At 38.2% G+C, this 22488-nt stretch overlaps 1 protein-coding gene and 1 long non-coding RNA gene across 4 annotated transcripts in view; both read right to left on the bottom strand.

Annotated features, from left to right (window-relative positions):
• Window positions 1–22488, bottom strand: part of LOC107225581 (protein expanded-like) — a 142506-nt gene that overhangs the window by 87436 nt on the left and 32582 nt on the right. The window contains exons 1-2 of one of the 3 annotated variants that reach the window (XM_046733782.1): window positions 9421–9827; window positions 8598–8651 (exon numbers count right to left, since the gene is read on the bottom strand). The exons of 1 other annotated variant lie outside the window; for it this stretch is intronic. The gene's annotated coding sequence lies outside the window, so the exon portion shown is untranslated. Of the gene's footprint in view, window positions 1–8597; window positions 8652–9420; window positions 9828–22488 lie in introns of those variants that run through there. One more of the 3 variants, XM_046733780.1, reaches the window with a different exon arrangement.
• Window positions 1749–21345, bottom strand: LOC124293327. The gene is made up of 3 exons (XR_006903259.1): window positions 21290–21345; window positions 7845–7851; window positions 1749–1770 (listed from the first exon to the last, which is right to left on the bottom strand). It is a non-coding gene; the product is annotated as an uncharacterized LOC124293327 (long non-coding RNA).

Raw genomic sequence — 22488 nt, 5'->3', positions numbered from 1 at the left:
TGAGAATAAAGCATCGAACGTCTATCACTTCTCATTTCTAATTCTGGTATTTTGCATTTTCCTATATTTCAAAGAAATCTTGGCAGCTTGTGAATATAAAATTTTACCTAACGTCCAAGTTATTTTTATAACTCGTAGATCTCGTTATCCGACAGAAAATCCGATATAAGAGTCACGACTGCCGCCGCTCCGGGACTCAAAGTAAGAACCGGAAGCCCTCATTGAGCCGTTAGATCGCTGATTACGAGTCTTGGCTCTTATACCGCCTACTAGAATCATGATGCATTATGGGTATTACAGGGCAAGGATACGCGGTGGACTCACAATAAGATACAGATAATTATACGCTCTACTCTCACGATCGCGAATGCGAAAAACTTTCAAAGTGCATACGTAGAGATCCGCGTATTCAACATACCGGAAATAATACGGATACTCGTATAAGCGGATAGATGTATATACCATACTAGTAGTAAATAAGGTACGCAAGTTCACCGTAAAATTAAATTAACATCGCTGAAACCCGGCGCAGCAGTAATTGACGGTGTATCTCTTTAGATTTGCATTCGTTATAATACCGCGGATTCTTTTGTACGTAAAATTATCTGAATTCGTGGCTAAATTGAATAGTCTGCAAAAATGTAGCGCGATTATCGGTTAATTCAATCGAGATGCAGAATTGAACGGTACATTGGACAAGGAATGTATTCAAAAAATTCAACATCGCTGAAATAATCATCCCGATTTAATTATATGATCCTATTTCCATCCCGGTCTGAAAATCTCAGGATATTCTCCCAAATTTCTACTTTTTCGAATGAAAAAATTAACACAATTCGTTTTCATCCCTCATGCACAGATAGGGATGAAAATGTCGATGAAAACGTATTTACGGGTGATTTTTGAGGATCTGACGAAAATGAATTTCATGTTCGGAAAGATCAGAATTTTTTACACGTAAAATTGATGAATTTCTTTTTCGTAAACAATAAGGCATAAAAGCATAAGAAATGGAGGATTTTTATAACTTCGTTACCGAACACTAGCACGCATTGAAATTGTAGTCGGGTGGAAATTTTTAACCACAAAAATTGTGTCAAAAATTCGTAGATGAAGTAACTACGTAAAAACAAAAAAAAATCCCCGTCATTTTCAGGCTTCGCAAATATTTGTCGTTGTTTTGTTTTCTTTTTGTTTCGATAATTTTCCGACGTAGTCTCCGCGGCGAAAATGAAAAACTTTCGTCTTGCAAAGACCAAAAATCACGTCGGATCAGGCATCATTTTAAGACACAGAGAGCGGTGTGCGGCATACACTTTACTTCTCCAATGTAAGATCCTCGAGGAATGCCGAAGACAACAGAACAAAGACCCGCCACGTCTAAGATTAATTAAGTCGCCATTGGTCGTGATTACGCCAGGTTAGGATAGGATGCACAATTAAAGCAATTGTAAATATATGACCGTTATGCGATAATTAACAGACTGCATTGTCCGAGCACGATGTTATAGGAGCACGGTAACTTCCCACGAAAAATTAAGCCGTTTTTTCTGTAATGACTTCATTTTAAATACATTCTTGATTGTTCGAATGACACTGAGAGAAATTTTTAGTTCCGGTTGCCGCTCAGTCCTTAACTATTTTAGTTTTTCACCACAATAGAAAAATATAGTTCTAGGTAAAAAATGAAAATTAGTTTTCCAGCTGTTACCGGAAAGTCTAGTATCCGTTACTATTCTTTATCGTTACGATCACTGTTACTAGATTTTCCTTGCAACTGTTGCGAAAATTTAATGCTCGTGCAACAATGAATTGACGTTAAAGCCTTGTTTAACTAAAAAAGTAGAGCAAACCTCACAAACTGATTTTGCGTTGCAACTACCAAAAAAGGATCGACAATAGCGAAAAATGGTTACGTGTACCTCGTTTTTCATAATTGCGACAATATTTGAACAGTTTATTTAACGATACCTGTTTTACTTAATTTTTCTAATTACTGTAAAAAATTAAATATTTCTCAGTGCAGCCACCAGTTTGCAAAAACGCTAAAGAGAGTGATTGGTGAACAAAATAAAGTGTTATTTAGAGTAAACCTTCGTTCCAACGTAATTATTTTCACAGCACAAGTGCAAAGAATTTCATCTCACAAGGAGAAAAAATAGTATCTACCACAACAAATTTTTAAAGAATTTCAAAGACATTTAAGTTACATTTTCTACGAAGTACCGTGACAGGAAACTTTTTTTATTTTCGTCACAATTATTTTCGGTATTTTGAAATGACCGAACGCTGCGTAACGTATTCAATTAAGAACAATTTCTCCCACTTCCAGGTGCATCGACGAAACTTGTAGGCAAAGAGGAAAATATCGCATTATATCATACCGAATCCAGAATACTTCATCCCCACCAGCGTGGATAGTAAATCAACCAGCCAAAGTTTTGCCGCCGACAATGAGTCAGTCTACAAACATGTTATTCTCGCACAATACTGGTAATAACGAATATTATCATTTCCGCGATATTTTTATGAAGCAATAATACGTTTACTCATCAACAAACATCGAAGAGATATAAAACGCAATAAGAAATTGTGCCAGCCGACATGTTTCTCTTGTACAAGTATTAACGAAAGTATAAAACTCAAAGCTCGAATTTTCAAAATTCGACCAAAGTTTGAAAACAATCGATTCGGCTGCGTTATCAATTTTTCTAAATAACGAAAAATAGTGGAAACTTACAGAACTGATTCGTTCGTTAAAATTGAACTCTGGTAGGATTAAAATGACGTACGTCACGTACGAACTTTAGACGTTGTTATCACGTTGAAAGAAATGTTCAACAGTTCATTACGAAAGAGAAAGAACGTGTTTACAATAATGATTTTTAACGACAACTGCGGCTTATCCAGTTTAAAATTTTATTTATGCCGTCTTGGAACATGAATCAAGGGAAGTGGATTAAGTGTTCAAAATTATTGGACACTAATGACTGGAAGGACAAGGAATGGAAACTTGAAGTTCGCGAAAAACTACGTAAAAACTTTGAATGCCATCGGGTACGTCGAGGGTAAGGTTTCAAAGATACAAGGGTGGGTAAAAGAGGAAGGAAACTCGTGAAAATATTATAAATATTGAAAGAAAAAGTTTACGGTGAATGAGCCCTACCGTGTGATCCAAAATTATAAAAAGTAATAAAAAAAAAAAAAAAACTGTTTGAAAAACGGCGAAAATTACATAGCTCAAGATACCCATTTGAGACGGGTTTTTTATTTTTTTCAACTTTTGATTTAGACGGCCCGGCGAGTTCATGCATAGATAAATAATTGCTCATTATAGGCACACCTGCTGAATACAGCCATGCGTAATCGAAAAGATTGATATACAAGGTTTAAAATCATGAAGCTGAAGCCAGCAGCCAAACGTGTTAAAGTTTTTGTAAATGAAAAAAATGCAGCTCACTTATATCCTCATAATTCTATAAAAATATTAGCAATTCACGATGTTTCACAAAATTTTGATTTTTGGACTTTACTACATTATTCGAACGAACATTAGAATGGTTCGGCTGCCAGTTTCAGCCTCGTGTAAAATCTTAGTAGGCGCGATTGTAGGTGTTTCGTTTTATTTGCTAGTGACCGCACACACGTGGCCTTGAAATTCCACGGGATCGACGGTCTCTTCTTCGCAGGTGATTGAGGACGCGTGTTTCCGTGGATGGCCTTTGCCCACCGGGTCATGGGTCGAACCCGGCTTTGATGTACTTTTGCCCCGGGCGAGAATAAAAAATTATTTAATCCGACAAATCTTTCCATTCAAATTATATCGCTGCGTAATGGTTTCATCTAACTATTTACACTCGCATATACCGTACGCACCTTGTTTTCTGAACACGGAGTGACTCCGTTTTTTGTGTTTTTTTTTTCTTTCCTCAACAATAACGATTGATACCTGCGCCTATAATTGATTTGGTAAAATTCTTTACAAGTTGACCCGAATTAGAGAGGATCAAGCAATACTGTATATCTTTTCACTGTTACAAGCATTGCCGAATTGCTCACTTTCAATTTGATTCCCAATGTCGAAGTTGGCCATCGCATAATTCTTGTAGATAAAAAAAGTAATTAGTGTATGCCGACTGGGAGCTGAAATAAAAGATATCGAAAGCTGCGTATGGAGTGTCTTTGCCAATGGCGTTATTTGATATTAAATCTTGTCATGCTGTTCATTTTAAACATCATGATTCAATAGGTCCGCTACTGGGCTTCATCCCGCGCATCTTGTCGAGCATCGTCAAAATTGCCGATCTGATATTTCCCTAACTATTTTCCAAATAAACGCACTGGCGCTATCGGAACCTGCTTTTCCTAACCAAGTCCAAGTCTTAGTTCAACGATACGGACGAAGAAATACAATTCTGTTGCCCGTGACTTTGTGCCTCGTCAAGGTTTGATAGTAAAGACGAGATTGGATTGCTACTCAACATCAGAATTACTGCGTACCAAGCAAAGTTTGTCGGTCGTTTTCACAGGAAGATCGCTCAAGACGGATGGAACTGCATTAATCGCGGTTTTCGTTAAAAATCGTACTATTTTCCACTTGTTCCATGACTCGAAGTGTAAGATCAACGGAGTGAAAATTGACCGGAACAAAAATATCTTCGACATATCAGGTAGAATCACTCTACTTTCGTCATTTTCACATCTGAATGCAGTGATGCATAGACTCCTATAATATACAGTCGTAATAAGCGACACTTTACTCGGTCGGTAAAGGCAGACTCCTCGAATCCTCTTAAACACGTATTAGATTATTATACGGAAATATGCAGTAGATACTCGAGGCTCGGTTATCCTCGATTGAATGGTACGTGTTTATGTTAATATTCCAGCTTCGTGACAGGAATTTCAGTTAGGCTTTACCTCGCCACGTCTCGCGTTGTTTCTTCTCTCCTCTTGTTAGCTTCCCTTGATTTCTTCTAGCGCCCAGTCGGCATAAGCAAAAAGCACTTTGTGAGTCTGGTACATATCGCTGTTTTACTCCGGATCTGAGGTGCAGGATAGGCAAGTAGGGACGGCAAACCCGGATAAGTGCAAAATAGTTTATAGTTTATGACGCAATATTTCCCGTTTCTTCTTACAAACTGGGCAGACTGCTGCAGAGCTAACAAGAAGTACAGCCCGTAACATCATTATAATAAACTTCCCCACTCCTAGTTACTATTTATCTAACCTATTTGAACTTAACATTGCACGTTTTATATATACCATCGTGCACATTCATAACCGGGCACAACGTACGTACAGCTAATTAAACCCGTGCACTTGACGCATGTATCGAGACAATCTCTTGAAACTTGAAAATCAGCTGCGCATGCGCGAGTTTTATCGGCTGTTCGTGCAGGCTTTCCATCCCGAATTTCAGCTGTCGAACTGTTTCTGGCGGCGATGCAGTTGATACGAATTTTCGAGGTTAGAATCTCAAATAATTGAGGGAGTGACTCGGAAAGGTTTGGGAAGCAATTTTTTATTGGGTCGGAAAGTTGATTCTTCAAAGAACGGTCGGAATTTAATGCTTATGCTCTTTCAAAATTCAAACGTACACATTTTGCGTACGTTGGCCCGCCTGCATCGCAGACAAAAATATCGCGGCGGGAAGATTTCTCCAGCCAATGAGATTGAATTATTTGGCGCATGCGCGGATGATTTTCAAGTCTCAAGAGAGTGTCTCTGTATTTCGCTCGAGTCAAAAGGGTTCGAAATTTCGGATCTCAGGTTTCGTTAGAGAATTGTTTCACTTAAGTTACATTTTCCAACGTAAAGCTACACCGCAAAAAGTCTTTTTTCACACTAGTTAATATCCAGTAATTTGTTTTTGAAAATTTTGAAGAACTGCATTTGGACAAATTGCGACATTTTTGTTTGTTAACAAACCGCTTGTTTCTGGGATGAAAATTGCTACGGCATTAATGTTAATTTTCTTTCAAACTATTTCAGAAAAAATATTTCCGACTTCCGTTGCGTAACGATTATGACAGCTTATGCCGAGGTAATGCCAATTTTTACTTCAATGATTCGATAATGAAAACAATTTTTTTAAAGACGAAAGTTTAAATCCCGGTTCGAAGTGTGATGAGATTTTGCATTTGATCGTGAATTTTTCAGTTTATGATATTCCAAAAACAAACTTACTTCCGACGCAAATTTTAAATTCTGTAAATTAGTCCACAAATCGCAAAATATGAATGTCGAGATCATCAGCAGTTGTACCTAAGGTCTTCGAATTTCCAAACAGTTCTCAAAAGGAAGAGTTATCCGATAAACAGGACTATAATTATTTCCAGTTCAAATTTTTGAGGCCTGACTCGAGCCTTATAATAATTTTGCAGGTGGGCCGTAATAATAAGAGAGACTGTGTTCCGCTAATTTGCGTTGTCCGGCAGCAAGCACCGCTAAGATGAACGCATATACCATAAAATGCATGACAGGAGTGTGATTTAAACTTGAGGCCCCCCGGTGATGGGTGAGTAAAAAATAACCAACGACACCCGGGAATGAGAATCCACACACGCGCACACACATACACAGCCTGAATTCTTTTGAATCAGCAGAAGGAGGTAGGTGGCCCTCTTTTTGCTAATTTTTTAACGAAATCTTGACTAATAACATTTGTTATTACATGCCCGGTACAAATTGCATCATAAAAAGTCAGAATATGCCAATATTAAACAATTTCAGAGGTTCTGTAATTGTAAAAAGTCCACATATACCTGCGCGGAAAGAAAATTCATATTGGTAAAATTACTAGACAATTATAGTAAAATGTATGTTGTTACAATAACGGTTGAAATATTGTTGGCATCACCCAAGAATGTGGTACAATCAAACTTTTGGTGTAATTACATTTTTCAATACTACAGTATCTGGTTGTTGCAACATTGAATCTGTATTTATAATTTAAATAAGGCCTTAACATCACTTTGTTGCTGAACCAACATAAAATTATTGCAATATTTACAAGAAAACATACTTACATTGGCCATAATCAAAAAAGAAACACGCACATATATACTAGACTTCTGGTGACAGATACAAGACTAATTTTCGGTTATGGAAAAAAAAATTAGTAAACGATTGCATATTGACCACAACTAGACAACCCCTGTGTATACTTGCGTTATGTCGGTATGATAACAATGTGATGATATTCCGACCACCTGACAAACAACCCGAAAAGTCCATTAAAAGTAAAATAAAAATTACACAAACTCCGCAAAAAAAAGTAATTTCAAATTACAGACATCTACTCAGCTTCGCGATAATTGTAGAACCTTCTATACTCAATCCCTGTCTCCGTATAGATGATGCACGAAGGGCGTATAAATACACTGCAAGGATATACTACATACATACACGCAAGGAACACACGCTGTGCTCGATAATTGAATCCTAGAGTTATGCTGATGAGGCTCCAGCCTCAAAGCATTCATCCCGCAAGTCCGCATGGCTGTGTGTAAAATTTCGAACTGCAGTATGTGAAGGCAGTAGTCCTTCGATACCGATTTCCACTGCGTCTGGATCCCCCTTCTTCTGCGGGAAGAGATGCAGCCAGCAAAAGAAGGTGCCGTCTGTTCCAGCTATTAGTTTCTGAACAGAATGACCAGTAAAGTGGGTAATTCGAGAAATTAGATTTTCGGTCTTACCCCCTGAAATGTTAGCGTCGGATAGAAAAAGATCCTCTCAAAAGATCAGCCCTCTAGTTAAAGTCTAAAGGGTCACTAATTTGATTCTCATTTCCCATTCATTGAGCATGGAAAAATTTCGATATTCGATATAAGTTAAAATACTCGTAAACTGTTCAATATTTTCTCAATTCATGCTTAGATTTTTGAAGCTCATTCTTCGACCTTTCCAAACCATAAAATCCATTTGTAGGGCTCAAAAAACCCTACAATTTGAAAAGAAGATTGTTTTTCTAGCATAAAAATTGAACGAGATATCGTCAAAACACTGAAAATCACAAAATTGGGCCTTTTCAGACCCCATAAGGGTTTAGGGGTCTGATACTCTAGGAATCGGTGTTTTTTTTTTATGCCGAACACAATGGTTTTAATCACTTTTCCAGGTGACACTAAGGCCGATTTGACTATTTTATCCGGCTAGACCCTTTCGGACATTGCTAAGGATCCTGAGTAACGATTTTTCCTAAACATGCATCTTCGTCTTCAGTATGAAAAGACGTTCTGCCGAGTCGGACCTTGAGCATTACATCTGCTCTATTTCCATACCTTCACTGTCGTTAAATTCCAGACTTTATTTGCTGTTATTTGTGAATATTATTGTTCAGTTTCCTGAACAATGTATTCGAGAACGTATTCGAATTTGTATTCAAAATGGATGCAGTCGGTGATTCGAAACGCTAATTATTAATTGTTATATTCGCATCAACTTGTTTCGACTCTTTCAATTCAAAGCCCACACGGCGTGTCTTATAAAAATATAAAGTATCTTTCTCAAATTACATGTAGAAAACAGACTTTCTCTATATAGACGATTTCAACCCTTTAATGGTTACCTAAAAACTAATCTTACGTTCTTACCTATATACCCCTGTCCGCTGGGTCCCCCTGGTCCCGATATCACGGTTGGTCAGTCTGGAAATAATCAAAGAAGAAACGGGTTGGATAATTACAACGTTGAAATAGAAACGCAAAATATAATACATCGCTAAAGTATCAATAATGTCCCCGTGAAGACCGGAAGTGGGAATGCCTTGAAGAGCTTTATTGGGACATTAATTATCTCAATTCGAACAATATTACACGGTTCAAATTTCTTTCAAATCGATACAGCGGTTCATCTGTAATCCTGTCTACGAAAAACTCGTATACCAATCCATGCAGTGGTATGTTATGAACAAATGCTTGAACTCGTGGATCGATGAGATGAAGTTCCGTTTCAAAGTTCAATGAATCATTGCGAAAACTGTAGAATTGATAAACTTTTCAAGAGTATGAACGTGCATCGTTTGAAAACCGGGCATGGAAAACATGTGACAAAGTTATTGTAACATGGTCTAAATGTACCTAAACCATTTTCCCTCCAAATTTCAGCGAAATCGGTCGAGTGGTTTGTTTGGTATCGTATTCATTGATATCTGAATCGCACACACGAGCGCATCCATCGTTTTCCGAAAACATTTGTAAGCAATTTTTCCAGTGTCAAAATATGTTCCCAACAACGTGGTTTCGTCATTTTCTCTCAATACAACATACTTTTGCAAACGAGTGACGTGTGAGATATTCCGTTCACGAAAATCCTACGTGAAGAATGGTACCTTATATGTTTGGATTAAAAGTCCGTGGTAGTCGCGAAGAAATTTAAGGGACCCGGTGACTTTGTCCCAGTGGGAATAAAGCTGACCTTTTATAACGGATGAATCGTGAAAGGGAAGCATCGGTGACCTTGGACATGGACAAAACTGAGGTTCATCGTCGGTACTGCTGACTGATAAAAAAAAAAATAATCGTAGGAGCAAAGTAGATACTCCTCCCACGAAACCTCCAGTCCTCGTCCAGCGGTTCTTACAACCCTGCAGTTGTTAATGCACAGGTTCCGATCTGAACGCGGCTTAAGACAAAGTAAGGTAAGGTAAGGGCATGGAAGGACAAGGAAAAATTAAGGTACGTCCCACTCGCTGCGCCCTAGCTCCGTTCCTTATATTACCAGGTTGCAGTGTGGAATGCAGTCGTCCTTCGAGTGATCCGAGGTGGTAAGATGGTGCCGCTGGTGAGACGCACCAGTCAGGATGCTGCCCGCATCCCTGGGATTCAATATTTCAACTTAACAAGGAAGCCTCGTTTGGTAGCAGTTTGCTACAAATTAGCCATAGCTCGGTTTTAGGTTTAAGCTACAGTAATCACCCGGAAGATATTTATACTGCAGAGAAGTTAACCCCGTGGCAAAAGTCGCGAACATCCGTGAACCGTGAGAATATCGAATTGCGAAGTTAACGTTCACACCAAACTGTTTCAGATGAAGGTGGTGTTTTTTTTCTTGCTAAAACAAAACTTAAGCGTCAGTTTTTAACCCAACTGAATGTCCGCCTAAAGTATAAGATTATTGGTTCGAGTCTAAGATATGCCTCATTCCGTGTCGTACTGTCTTGTCCGTCTTAAGTAAGGTGTGAAAAGTCATGAATTGAATTGGCTCCATGTTAAAATAAGTAAATAATGAAATATTCGTTTACGAAAACCTTGGTCGGTCGGTTTCGGTTCGCAAATTTCGACAAAAAAATATGAAAACTCCTGGTTTTGCTAATTTCTAATTTCTTATTGCTGCTACGTGAAAAAGGACCTACTATCATTTTTGAAGATAATTCAATTGTCTACAATATTGTATTCATACAGGGTCGTGCATACGATAATTTTATAAAATTCCACGTAGCAAGTGGAGTAATTTTGTTTCTTCACACATTCTTTGAATGGAAAAAAGTCGCATGCTAGGCTCTGAGACAGTTCTTACAATTGAACTCGAGTTAAAAATCCCAAATCTTGGAAGGTGTAAGCTTAGATTAGATTAAACGTTATTCCAGAAAAAAAATATCACCCTAACTTAAGACAGTCTAGTTTCATTACAAAATGATATATTCGATTTCACACCTCATATACAGTGTGGTAATCTGAAATTCAAATTCTGTCCACAAATTCGGAACCAGTTGCTCCTAACGCAACAATACAGGTATTAATAAGTATAAAAAAAATTATACAAAGTATCAAAACTTCACCCCATTTTGATGTGCAAACTTAGATTCAGCATTCTGGATTCCATTATCGACACATCGAAAAACAAAAATTCAACTTTTCATTTTCGGATTGTTTACAATAACTTCTTTTCATCTCTGAAAACAGAGAAACGGGAAATTGAAAATCTCTGGATGACAAATGTCTTCAAAAATTATTAGATTCTTTTTGATCCGTCCAAAAATCGACATCAAGTGTGTTGTGCTGTTCAAGTATAACCGATCTGGATTATATTATAAGTATTATAACCAATATTAGATTGAACAGATTTTGTTCTACACAGAGGCAGATATAAATATATTTATCAGTGTGTTTTAAAATATACAAATGCAGTGGACATTTCTGAACTTTGACAAGAGTTCTGTTTTTTCTTCCTCCCAAGGCTTTGTCCCGAGCCAGATACTTCATCGAATTTTCAATATTTGCCACTATTTAACCTTTATCTTCTTCTCTTTTGAACTCTACATGCCTGTGATGTTTACTTTCAAATTGGACCGCGTCGGGCAATTAAATTCCCATTAAGGTATCAACCTGTGAGTCGAACGCGTCTCGAATATACTCAAGTCTCACAAATGAGGCAATGGTATTCTCTCGATGCATACCCACAGATGCTTGTACAATACGGCATCGGTTTGGTTGTATCCTCGCGGTCCTTTCTCCGAAGAACATTTGATACCTACTCCAGTTTCGAGTCTAAGACATTAGAGACCCGTTTAGGTGCAAGGCAGAAAAATCATGCAACCATAATCTTATACCGGCAGTTGTTGAGAAAAAGAAAATATGAGAAATTGTCATCTGTCCTCCGCTGCAGTGCACAAGAGTTTTAATATTTATGAGGGCATATTCTAAGATCAACAGTCGAGTTGCCTAAGGATTCATTAGACCTGACGACTGGGTTCTTGATACAGAATCGTGTAGAATTGAAGATCTGTGGGACGTCGCGTCTCATATTAGTTATCATGTAGTCACACGAAAAGTGGTTGTCATGAGGTATACCGTCAAGCGTTATTTAAATTTGGAATACAGACTAATCTCTGAGCGTTCAAAAGAGATGCCTCGATCAGATAAACCCTGAACGTTCTCTGATATTGGATTCCACGTGAATGCGTTGCTAGTCGGAAGAAAAAATGTTCATAAACGCGTAGATACGATCGCTAAGAATTCCTCGACCTCGTTTTTGCAGTTACCCTTGATCAGCAATTCGGTAACTTACAGAAATACGATATATTGTTCATTGGCCATTATTCGTCGAAAATAGTCTAAAAGTCCGGAAACCACGATCAGTTGTCTGTAAAATTATCGTCTCAATTCAATCATTTGGGAATACAATGCCTAAGGGAATTTAAAGAAGAGAAAATTAACTAGGTATAAGTGTAATTCATGGAGTCAACAGGAAATAATAAATCTTATAAGGTGCTCTTTGCGAAATTCATATTATTCAATAACGTTCTCTGAATGATGAGCGGTTTACTTCAGTTTTGAACTATCAAATGGTCAGATTAGGATCAAATTAAACCAGTTGTAGGGAATCCGATAATTTGGAGCTCAGATTTCAGATCCAACACGCTCAATACCTGCTGAGAAAGGCTCCGGAAGTCTGTTGACCGCTGAAAATGAATCTTCTTTTGGGGCCTTTGACGTACCAAACATATCGTGAATTTCTGATATAGATCACGGATCGTAATACGCAACGAGTATAAACAAATCTGGTATAACTGTTGTACCGACTAATCAATATCATGTCATGCTCCTAAATCCGTGCAAAGCGATAGTTTTCACAAGGATACCTGTTCAACAATCGATTTACACCCGCATTATTCCATCGCTGTGTTACGTTGATTGAAAATGTTTTGCAGAACAGGCTCATAACGATTAGCAAGCACTGAGTAATTGTGGTTGAACGAAATTCGATATGTCTACTACAAGGAATCGCTCTTGCATGAAATTATTTTAATCAATTTTTATCCCATGTATGGATAATGCTCTGAGGCTCAGACGCAAAAAGGGCTAGAATGTGCAGTGCCGCCTCATGCAAGAACGAAGCATCGAGTACGAAGGCTACTCATTGTGCACGTTTAATTACCGGTATTACCAAAGTTACGACGGTGTTGATTAACTTTCCAAAAAGTTGTTCAAAAACCAAATACACTTCAATCGAAATTCTTTTTCAACAGTGACATCGAATCGAGGAAGTGGAAAATTCAAAACGTTTCAAATCAGTTACCTATTTTAACGATTTTCTTGTTGACCAGATCTCTCTGATACTCTTGTTTGTCCATTATCGAACACAATTTTATGTTGACGGTACTTTGTTGAAATCATATTACGTGTCTATAAAATTTTAATGGTCAGAACTGTTTTAGATTGAATATTGATGAAATTGGAATTGTTCCTCATTTAAAAAAAAAACATCATGCCATTGTAGAAAAAATTGTGTAAACCTGTTTAAGTTACGTCCCAAAATCAACCGCTGAAAAAAAATTGGAACTGGTCAACTTCGTACATCGAACTACAGCTGCGCAAGAAGTGTTAACGAGTGTATTATTCCTGCTTCTATAATCGGTATTTCAAACAGGATCAAACGTTGTTGAATATTCCCTGTGCAGTTAAAGTGAAAATTCCGGATAAGCGGCTGCTGATTCGTACAAGAATTGTAAAAATTCAAGTGTCGTCATGCAGAAAAATGACACGCAGATCCTCCGATAAAACACGAGAGGGAGCGGAGCGAAGGAAAGTATTTCACATCTGGTATTTTACCCAAGGTATAAAAGGTACGTATTCAAAGGGGATCTTGCATGCAACGCGAACAGCCTCCGCAGTGCGGTATAACATCCCTCGTAAATAACGAATCTCGCGGCCTCCGGGACGTTAAGAGAGGGACATTCCATGGCGATATAATCATAACAGTCCTGGTAACAATCTGAACCATCTCCCGAGGCTGGAATGCGATGCAGCCCAGAGACGGACGGGCGAACAGACGTGTACCATGGGGTTTACCCCCATCCCCTGCCCACCGATTCGGTCTCCTACACACGCTCCTCGACGCACCAGAGTGCACAACATTTTTTTGGTCGAGGCTCATTATACGACCCGTAATTCAATCCTTACGGAGCTTATATAAGTACGAGTGATGCGAAAGGGGCAGCTTGCTTGCTTGCTTCAAAGACAACTATGAAACGTTTTCGTGCCAATCGAGTGGGCAAAAGTGACGACTATGAGTAAGTGCGGATATCGTGCGAACTCAGAATCGTCATTGACCGCGGGTTGCACACGGTATATTTCACGAGAACAATGTAAAATTAGGCGATTCTGAAACCTGATAAACACGAACGAAAGACGATATTTTCTAATGAATGACGTTCGCGCTCGGAAATAGCGAACCATTTCTCCACTAGTGGGGAAAAACTGTTTTTTCCTCAAATGGTAGGTACGTCATTTTCTAACGCACACGTCAATCGTAGGGAAATATTGTGTTTTGTTCGTTCACAACAGGCGGTCCAAATCTCCTATATTTTTACGTTCGAGTTGCGAAAAAATATTATCGCGATCTGAATTACGCGGATCACCGAAACATAATTGATGCAGATGGGTGAGAATACTATTCAATTTGATATCGTAATACTATAGGATACTTGAAACCCAAGTGCGTATGCGCGAGGTTGTGTTTCGTCTGTCCAAAAAGACTGGCCATTGGCCAACAGTGTCTAGCTGAGTCCTAGCGCAAACTGATAATACTCGTAAGAGTCTTGAAGTTATATTAACCTCAATGCAACCCGTTCGCATTTTGACCAACTCAAATTCTGATCGCAACATAACCTAGAAACGCCTGCGAATTACGACAGCTAGCATTTAACCGCAACTCAGTTGGCCAAACTGACAAGAAGACGAAAAATTCGGCGCGGATTACTTGAATCTACCAATGAAATCACATGGTTTTGGCGCGTGCGCGTTTCATGTTTCACTTTCTTGAAACTGACAGGATACATCCGGTTATTTCATGGAAAAATGACAAGGGGAGTTTGACACGCGGTAAATCCATCCGCATTTCAGCGTTTTAGGATATGTTTTAACGGAATCCACCTACACTTTGGCAATTGATAGTATGTTTTCCGGAATGACATTTTTCACATTTTTCACAATCGGCCGATTACTCACTTTCTCCAATATAGGGCTATAAGACAAACGTTGATCGTTAAATATACAAGTAAAATGCACAGATACCTTAACCTTCCGGCTAACGTGTTTACGATTCGGAGCAAAGTGTGAGTGCAATTTTGTAACATTGATTCGTTATTTGTTTGCAGCCAACGTGCATCTCATTCTCTCACGTCAGCTGCTTCGCCAGTCATCGTCGCATAATTCCTATAAAATTGAACTCGCATTTTGTTTCGGACCGAAACAAGTTAGTCAAAGGGTTAAGGTATTTATGTATGTTACTGTACCTTGAATTGAATACATGAAGGTGGATTTACGCCGTGTCGAAGTGCCCGTGAAATATTTTCATGAAATAATCGGGTATGCACTCAAGCGACAATAATAACGAAGAAAAATTAAAAATCTTGAACTAAACGGTTCCTTTGCTGTTGTTGAATATATTAATCAACAGCGATCTAAAATCTTAAAAACTGAGTTCTTTAAATTATTATTATTGATATCTAGTTATTTTACGGAAATATTCTATTCTAGACAAGATCTATACCGGAGTGAAAACCTGTCTGAAAGTATCAGCCCTAACCTGAAGGACCTCCGTAAAAAAATGTAACATTACATACGGCGCAAAACTTCACACATATCAGGACAATCTCTTGAATCTTGAAAATCAACTGCGCATGCGCAAGTTTTATCGGCTGTTCGCGCAGGCTGGCCATCCCGAGTTTCAGCTGTCAAACTGTTTTTGGCGGCGGTACAGTTGATAGGAATTTTCTAGGTTAGAATCTCAAATAATTGAGCTAGTGACTCGGAAAGGTTTGGGAAGCATTTGTTATTGGGTCGGAAAGTTGATTCTTCGAAGAACGGTCGGAATTTAATGCTTATACTCTTTCAAAATTCAATCGTACACATTTTGTTTACGTTGGCCCGCCTGCATCGCGGAAAAAAATATCGCTGCGGGAAGATTTCGCCGACCAATGAGATTGAATTATTTGGTTGATTTTCAAGTCTCAAGAGATTGTCCCGGTATACGTAGATCTTCAACCGTTGTTTTATGCAAAGCCGATTAGCTCTGTATCAAAAATATGTGAAGTAAAAATTTTTAAACCAAAATTAATAAAATCATAATCACACGGAATATCTGAAAAATTCACATTCCAATGTTGTTCCGTAGAGTTGATATCCCGTGTCAAAAAAGGTTTCAAAATTCTCGACGCTCAGAGCACGCTACTCGCTTCAACGCTATTGGAAGACTTGGCGTATGGAAATGAAAATATTTTGACTGCACGCTAGTCTAAATATCACTATATATTCACAGCCACCTTCATATCGACATAAAATTTTGAATAGTGACGAGTAGTATCTATAATGCCCAGATTTCAACCTTCACCACCACAAATACCCAAATAGAATAATCTATCAACAGCTGCATATCATCATCTTTCTAACGCGTGTACCGTCGATCCGAGAGAATTCTATTTGAATCTTGTAATATCTATCATCGTGCCACTGCATGCTTAATGCCCCAAGAGTAATACAAGAGAAAAACTTTCAGGCTAACTTTCAAGCTCTGCGACTCACTCTACCCAGCAAGTGGGTAGCAAACCTATGAGTTAGAGGTTCTTCCTTGAATATGACAAGATAAACTGGCAAATGATTATCATAAGATGTACTTCGTGTTTACGTATGGAGAGCTGCGTCAACAGCTGGTCACGTTGATCTTTGAAGTTCTATTTATAATGGAATCATCTGTACACATCGTTATTGCAATCATCAACTCGGGTCCGTTCACCGTTAAAGTGCTAGACCATAAGATAACCGAACTTTTTACAATCTTCGTGTGCAAAGAGAAGCTGGAGTATTGCTGGATTGCTCAAGCGCTGTCTCACGTTGTACTATCCTCGATATGAAAGCACCTTTGGAAGAGTCGATAAGCAGGGACTTACTCTAACGTACCGGTGAAATCGATTGCGTGTTTTTCATCCCGATCCCGGACACGATTCGTTGTATTTTGGAACTCAGGTCTCGTGGCAGGAAATGAGAAGACGTTTGAAGGACTTTTGTAAGATTCGTGGACATCAATTATGTCCTGGTATCAATTAAATGATATTGAGATAAAACGAATGTCGTTACAGTACCGCAGCTAAGAACCTAACTGAACACGAGTAGATAAATAAATGATTCAACGTTTCGCATCGCTGTAATTTCATTTTCGTAATAATTCTCAATCACTCTGGAATTTATTGGTTCGATGTACCGCACGTACTTCTACTTGATTATTTAAAAACTGTAATTTTATTTCGTTAGCTTTTCAAGTTAACATGTTTAAATTTGATCCACAATTACTTGTCGAAATTCCAAAAGTACCGAAGAAACCGAAGATTAATCAAAGAGGTTATACAGCAATTAAAATTCAGAACTTGACACAGTGATTTCTGATTTTATTCCGAAACTGTTGAAACCGTTCCCAACGTAACACGTATTCTTGTAAAGATCTTTCAACATATTCCTTCATCATCTTTCAAATAGCCGGAGAACGTTATCGATGCATAAACTCTGTTCCTATGACTCGGGTTCAATGAAGGACCTCATCCTTTGTAATTGGAATTAAGCCTGGCTGCCTTCAACATCATTCTTTGGGACTTACCGAATCGTACTATTCGAAAAAGATGAATATTTTTTCTCATTAAAAAAGAAAAAGAAAAAGAACAGTTACCATCGCCAAAGGGGTTCTCTTTCTGAACAATTGCGCATGCACGTATACGCATCCACACCCAAATACGTGCAATACTCACGCATCATGCTACGCTGCGAGTTAGGCAAGCGTACCTACATCGTACGCATGTAGTATAATAATCTGTGGCTGGCCGGTTAGGGTGGTCCCCTGATGAGATTATAATATGAATATAATGGCGAGCTACCGTGCTACGTTCTCCGAGCCAGGCATCGGGCCTTTTATTCATATTCTTTTTCATTTTCGAAACCTCCAGAGGTCGATCATCAAGTTAGTTTTAGACGGTTCGGTTCTCATACTGAAGACAAACACCGAAAAGATCTCTGGGCTGCAAGAAGGCGCCTGCCTTGCCTAGCTGTTCTTTCGTTTTCTTCTTTCAATTACCTTTTTTTCTTTCTCATTTGTCTCTTCAACGATCAAAAAGTAATCACTGGTACAATCCGAGGAGGAAAAAAGACAGTCCGAACGCCGTTTTTACATTACAGCAATGATTCAATTTCTGCTGTGTGATAGAGAAAAATAAAATAAAACGACATGTATTGTCGGTTAATCCCATAACGAGCGATAGCTATATTTCCTCTTCAATTGAAAAGTACAATTTGTAGCCACACCGATATGCACGCTCGATCTTTCAGACCGGCGGTATGTTCGCTTTGCGATATTGTGCTGATTACCGTTAACAGAAACGATTTCCTACCAGCTGTGTGAGGTAGTTAATGAGACGTTCGATCGTTATCTCAGAACCAGGACGTGCATCATCAAAATAATCGATCCGCGTTCAGATTGATTCAATCCTGTATCAGAATTATAAGTCAGCCACTGCAACATCCGGCCGATAAAAAAAAATCAGATAAACGAATTCGACGTATTTTTGGCTACATGGAGAAAAATTACTGTACAACCGACGAAAGAGAATGTTCAATATTGAATACTTCGAAGAGACATTTTGTCGAATTATTAGACATGATTTTTAATCAGGCATGAAGATTGGAGCTTGTTTAATTAAAAAATAAAACTGCACTGAGAAAAATTTCATTTGTTACAGTAACTAGAAAATTCAGTAAAACAGGTATCGTTAAAAAAAACTGTTTGAATATTGTTGAAATTACAAAAAACGAGGTACGCCTAACCATTTTGCGCTATCGTCGATCCTTTTTTGTTAATTGCAACGCAAAATCAGTTTGTTGGGTTTACTCTAGTTTTTTAGTTAAACGAGGCTTCAACGTCAATTTATTGTTGGACATGCATTAAATTTTCGCAACAGTTGCAAAAAAATATAGCAACAGTGATCGTAACGATAAAGAATAGTAACGGATACTAGACTTTCTAGTAACAGCTAGAAAACTAATTTTCATTTTCTACCTAGAACTATATTTTTCGAGGTGGTAAAAAATGAAAATAGTTAATAACTGAGTGGCAACAGAAACTAAAAAGTTCTCTCGTTGTATCGTCGGTTTTTTTGCCGCTTTTTGGTTTTCATTCTTCGAGTTGAAGATCCTTCTTCATGCATCACCGATTACTCAAACTCGGGGTTTTCTTAGATCGATTTATCACGATGTACTAATCACGGGACGTGTTCATAATCTGGGATGATTTTTCAACCGTTTGAGCGGGTGATTTTGCGCATTTGTAATCCAAGTCAAGTCGACTAAGCGTCTTTCTAGCGCCGATGATGTCACGACGCCGCTGGCGCCACGACACGACCACTTGTATATACCCTGGATCTCTAGTGACAGATTAAAGGACTACAGATATTTTCATTCCTTTTTTCATTCCAATTCTATGCGATGAGTAAAAATCGTTTTTCGGCTACTGCAACATCTGTTTTGATTTCTTTTTGTTTTTTATAAATCAAATAGAGTAGGTTGCAGATTGAGACGTTTAAATAAAACTGTTTTAGATAGGTATTACAATTAGACTTAATTTCATCGTACACAAAATAAATAAGTATAAGGTTTAAGGTTGCGACGAGGGAATATTTATATAAAGGTAAAAACGTAGACACGTTTTTATATTCCATGAGATATCGTGAAAACATATAAGGTTTCGAGTAACCGTCGTATACTTCTTCCAATGAAACCATGATCGATATGATAATCACTGTTTCCTGTTATCGGTACAAAAACAATCCAATGAACTATGGAATTAATTTATAGATATAAAGTCTCTAAAATTTTCATTCAAAATTCTTGTAAGCATTGTTTTTTTACGATTAAAGTACGTGAAACACTGACAGAAGTGTCAGAACCGTTGGAACGCCGTTGATTTTAGTGGTTTCGCCATGAAAACCAGCCCTTTGAATCTTGAACCATGACATAAACACAATAATTGCGTGATTGACTACATCTTTTGCGGTATTTCTTCTTTTACACATATAGGTCCGCTAAATGTAATTTTCCTACTTTACTTTGAAATTTATACCTGGGATCCTTCACATGTATGCCAACAGCATGATTACAAAATTTCCTATCAATCAAACATTCCGATTAACTCGGTAATGTAAGGCTTGCATTTGAACGGTCTTTGTCGAAGAATGTGACATTTTCACAGCTAGATAATACTTGAAGAAATCGTGAGAGAAAATTTGTTTCAGGTATTCTCCATTTTACCCTATTGTTTGAGCAAATTGATTTGGGACGATGAGTGGAAGTGAGAACACATTGCAGTCCTGACTACGGTGCAGGTGCATATATACGTGCCTGTGTCTATGGTTGAAACGTTTTCTTAGTTCCGTTGCACGTTTTTTTTTTTTTTTCAATTCAAAGTCGTTATAAGGTAATTAATGCTAATTGGACACAGCCTTGACGCCTTGGCAGTAAACGATTCCTGAGTAGGTGTACAGTCAGATTGGAATTCCTCGATTCACCACCGCTCATAAGTACAAAACGTCGACTCGGGAGAGGGTCATGTACTCCCAGAGCGCTCGCGGATATTTCCGTTGAATAGCTTGCAGACGAGGTATATGTGCTCGGTTGATGAGGAACGACGACGGCCGGTAACGAGGGAGAAAATCCACATTATGACTCACATTCCGTGCACGGTGCGGATCGATTATCGCGGCACTCTCAATCACTGAAGAAAATTTCATTATTATTATTTTTTTTTTTTTTTTGTTATCGATAGAAAATTCTAGTAACATATAGCGATCGTTAGAACAACGGTTCAAATATCATTGGAATAACAAAAATATATCGCGGTAACTATTCAGAGTAATTATAATTGTCTATAGGTACTATATTTTGTGGTTATTGCGACATTGAATGTGTTTGTTTAGTTTAATACATGTTCCGTGTTAAATGCGGCCTTTATACCAAATTATTTTGCATCAAAATCAAAAAGAATAGTAACATGTAATTAAATTTTTTAGTTACCGCTGCTAATTTTTACCTGTTACCAAATTTTTCGATTATGCTAAGAAAGTGAAAATAGTTACGGACTCTACCGTGAAACACACGCCAGAGAGAAATTTTTAGTTTCGTTTACCGCTCAGTCCTTGAATATTTTCATCTTTTTACCGCAATCGAAAAATACAGTACTAGGTAGAAAATGAAAACTAGTTTTCTAACTGTTTCCAGAAAGTCTAGTATCCGTTACGTTTTTTTGCAACTGTTGCGAAAATTTAACGCTTGGCACAACAATACATCGATGTTAAAGCCTTTTTTAACTAAAAAAGTAACCTCGTACTCCGTAATTCCAACAATATTAAAAAAGTTTTTTCAACGATACCTGTTTTACTCAATTTTTCTAGTTACCATAACAAATGAAATTTTTCTCAGTGTAAAAACGAAAAATGGATAAATGAGAAGCCAATGGCGCTGGCAGTGAAACGGTTGGTTGCGCCATGTGGTGACTTGGTCCGCTTCATTATGATGCTTGATTAAACTCCATCCATCCGCCTAAGGTTATACTATCACCCATTCCCATCTAATTTAACTTCAGCTATACATACTTAAACTTGGTACCGTACTTAAGCCATCCTAACCTAGGAACACGCAGGTACCTACATGCACATGATGCTGGTAAACGAAACCCAGACGTAGAGACTGGACTTTAGGTTCCATGGTCAAAGAGCGAATCGTTACAAGCCTCGAATGCAATGCAATGCGATACGATACGATACGATACGATACGATACGAAACAGTGTGAGATGGTGCCGAGTGATCGTGCCACACATGGATGTGCACGTCCGTATATCAATGCGTATGTGGGTACATGCAGACAAAAAGGTGGTGCATATGGGTGAAAGATATGCGACATATGTTTATGATATTACGTAAAACGTATACACGCACGCACGGAACCCGGAGCATGAAGACGGGCACGCTAAAAATAACCCAATGGTAAGAGAAATGACGTGGCGTAAAAAGTGAATATAATCGAACGGACATGAATGGCGCACATCCATCGAGGTGAGCTTTCTCCAATTTATCGAGTTCGTTCACCTTGGATACTGTGTATGTGCAGTATGTAGCCCGTACGAAATTCGAGGATGCGAGCCTGGTCGTTGTGATAACTGGTTGTGGACCGAACGCTTCTTCTTCGCCATACAACGATCGTAGTACGTTTCTATGCTCTTCGATTCGGAACAATTTTGTTTTTTTTTTGGATTTAACAATCGCGCACGAGATTCTTGATTCGTTATTTTTGGCTGAAAAACAAAACCCAGGCACGATCAACTACGGAGTTACGTTTTACAATTATAGCAAGCTGACATTTGAATTTCAAAAAACTTGATGACCTTTACTCAAAATGTTCGACCTTTCCAAACCAATTCCGAACAAAAGCCGGTACTTTGACCAGCGATA

The sequence above is a fragment of the Neodiprion lecontei genome, chromosome 3 (assembly GCF_021901455.1).
Source record: "Neodiprion lecontei isolate iyNeoLeco1 chromosome 3, iyNeoLeco1.1, whole genome shotgun sequence".
NCBI lineage: Eukaryota > Metazoa > Arthropoda > Insecta > Hymenoptera > Diprionidae > Neodiprion > Neodiprion lecontei.
The sequence above is the reverse complement of the archived record's forward strand: the minus strand, read 5'-3'. Positions and strand labels throughout refer to the sequence as shown.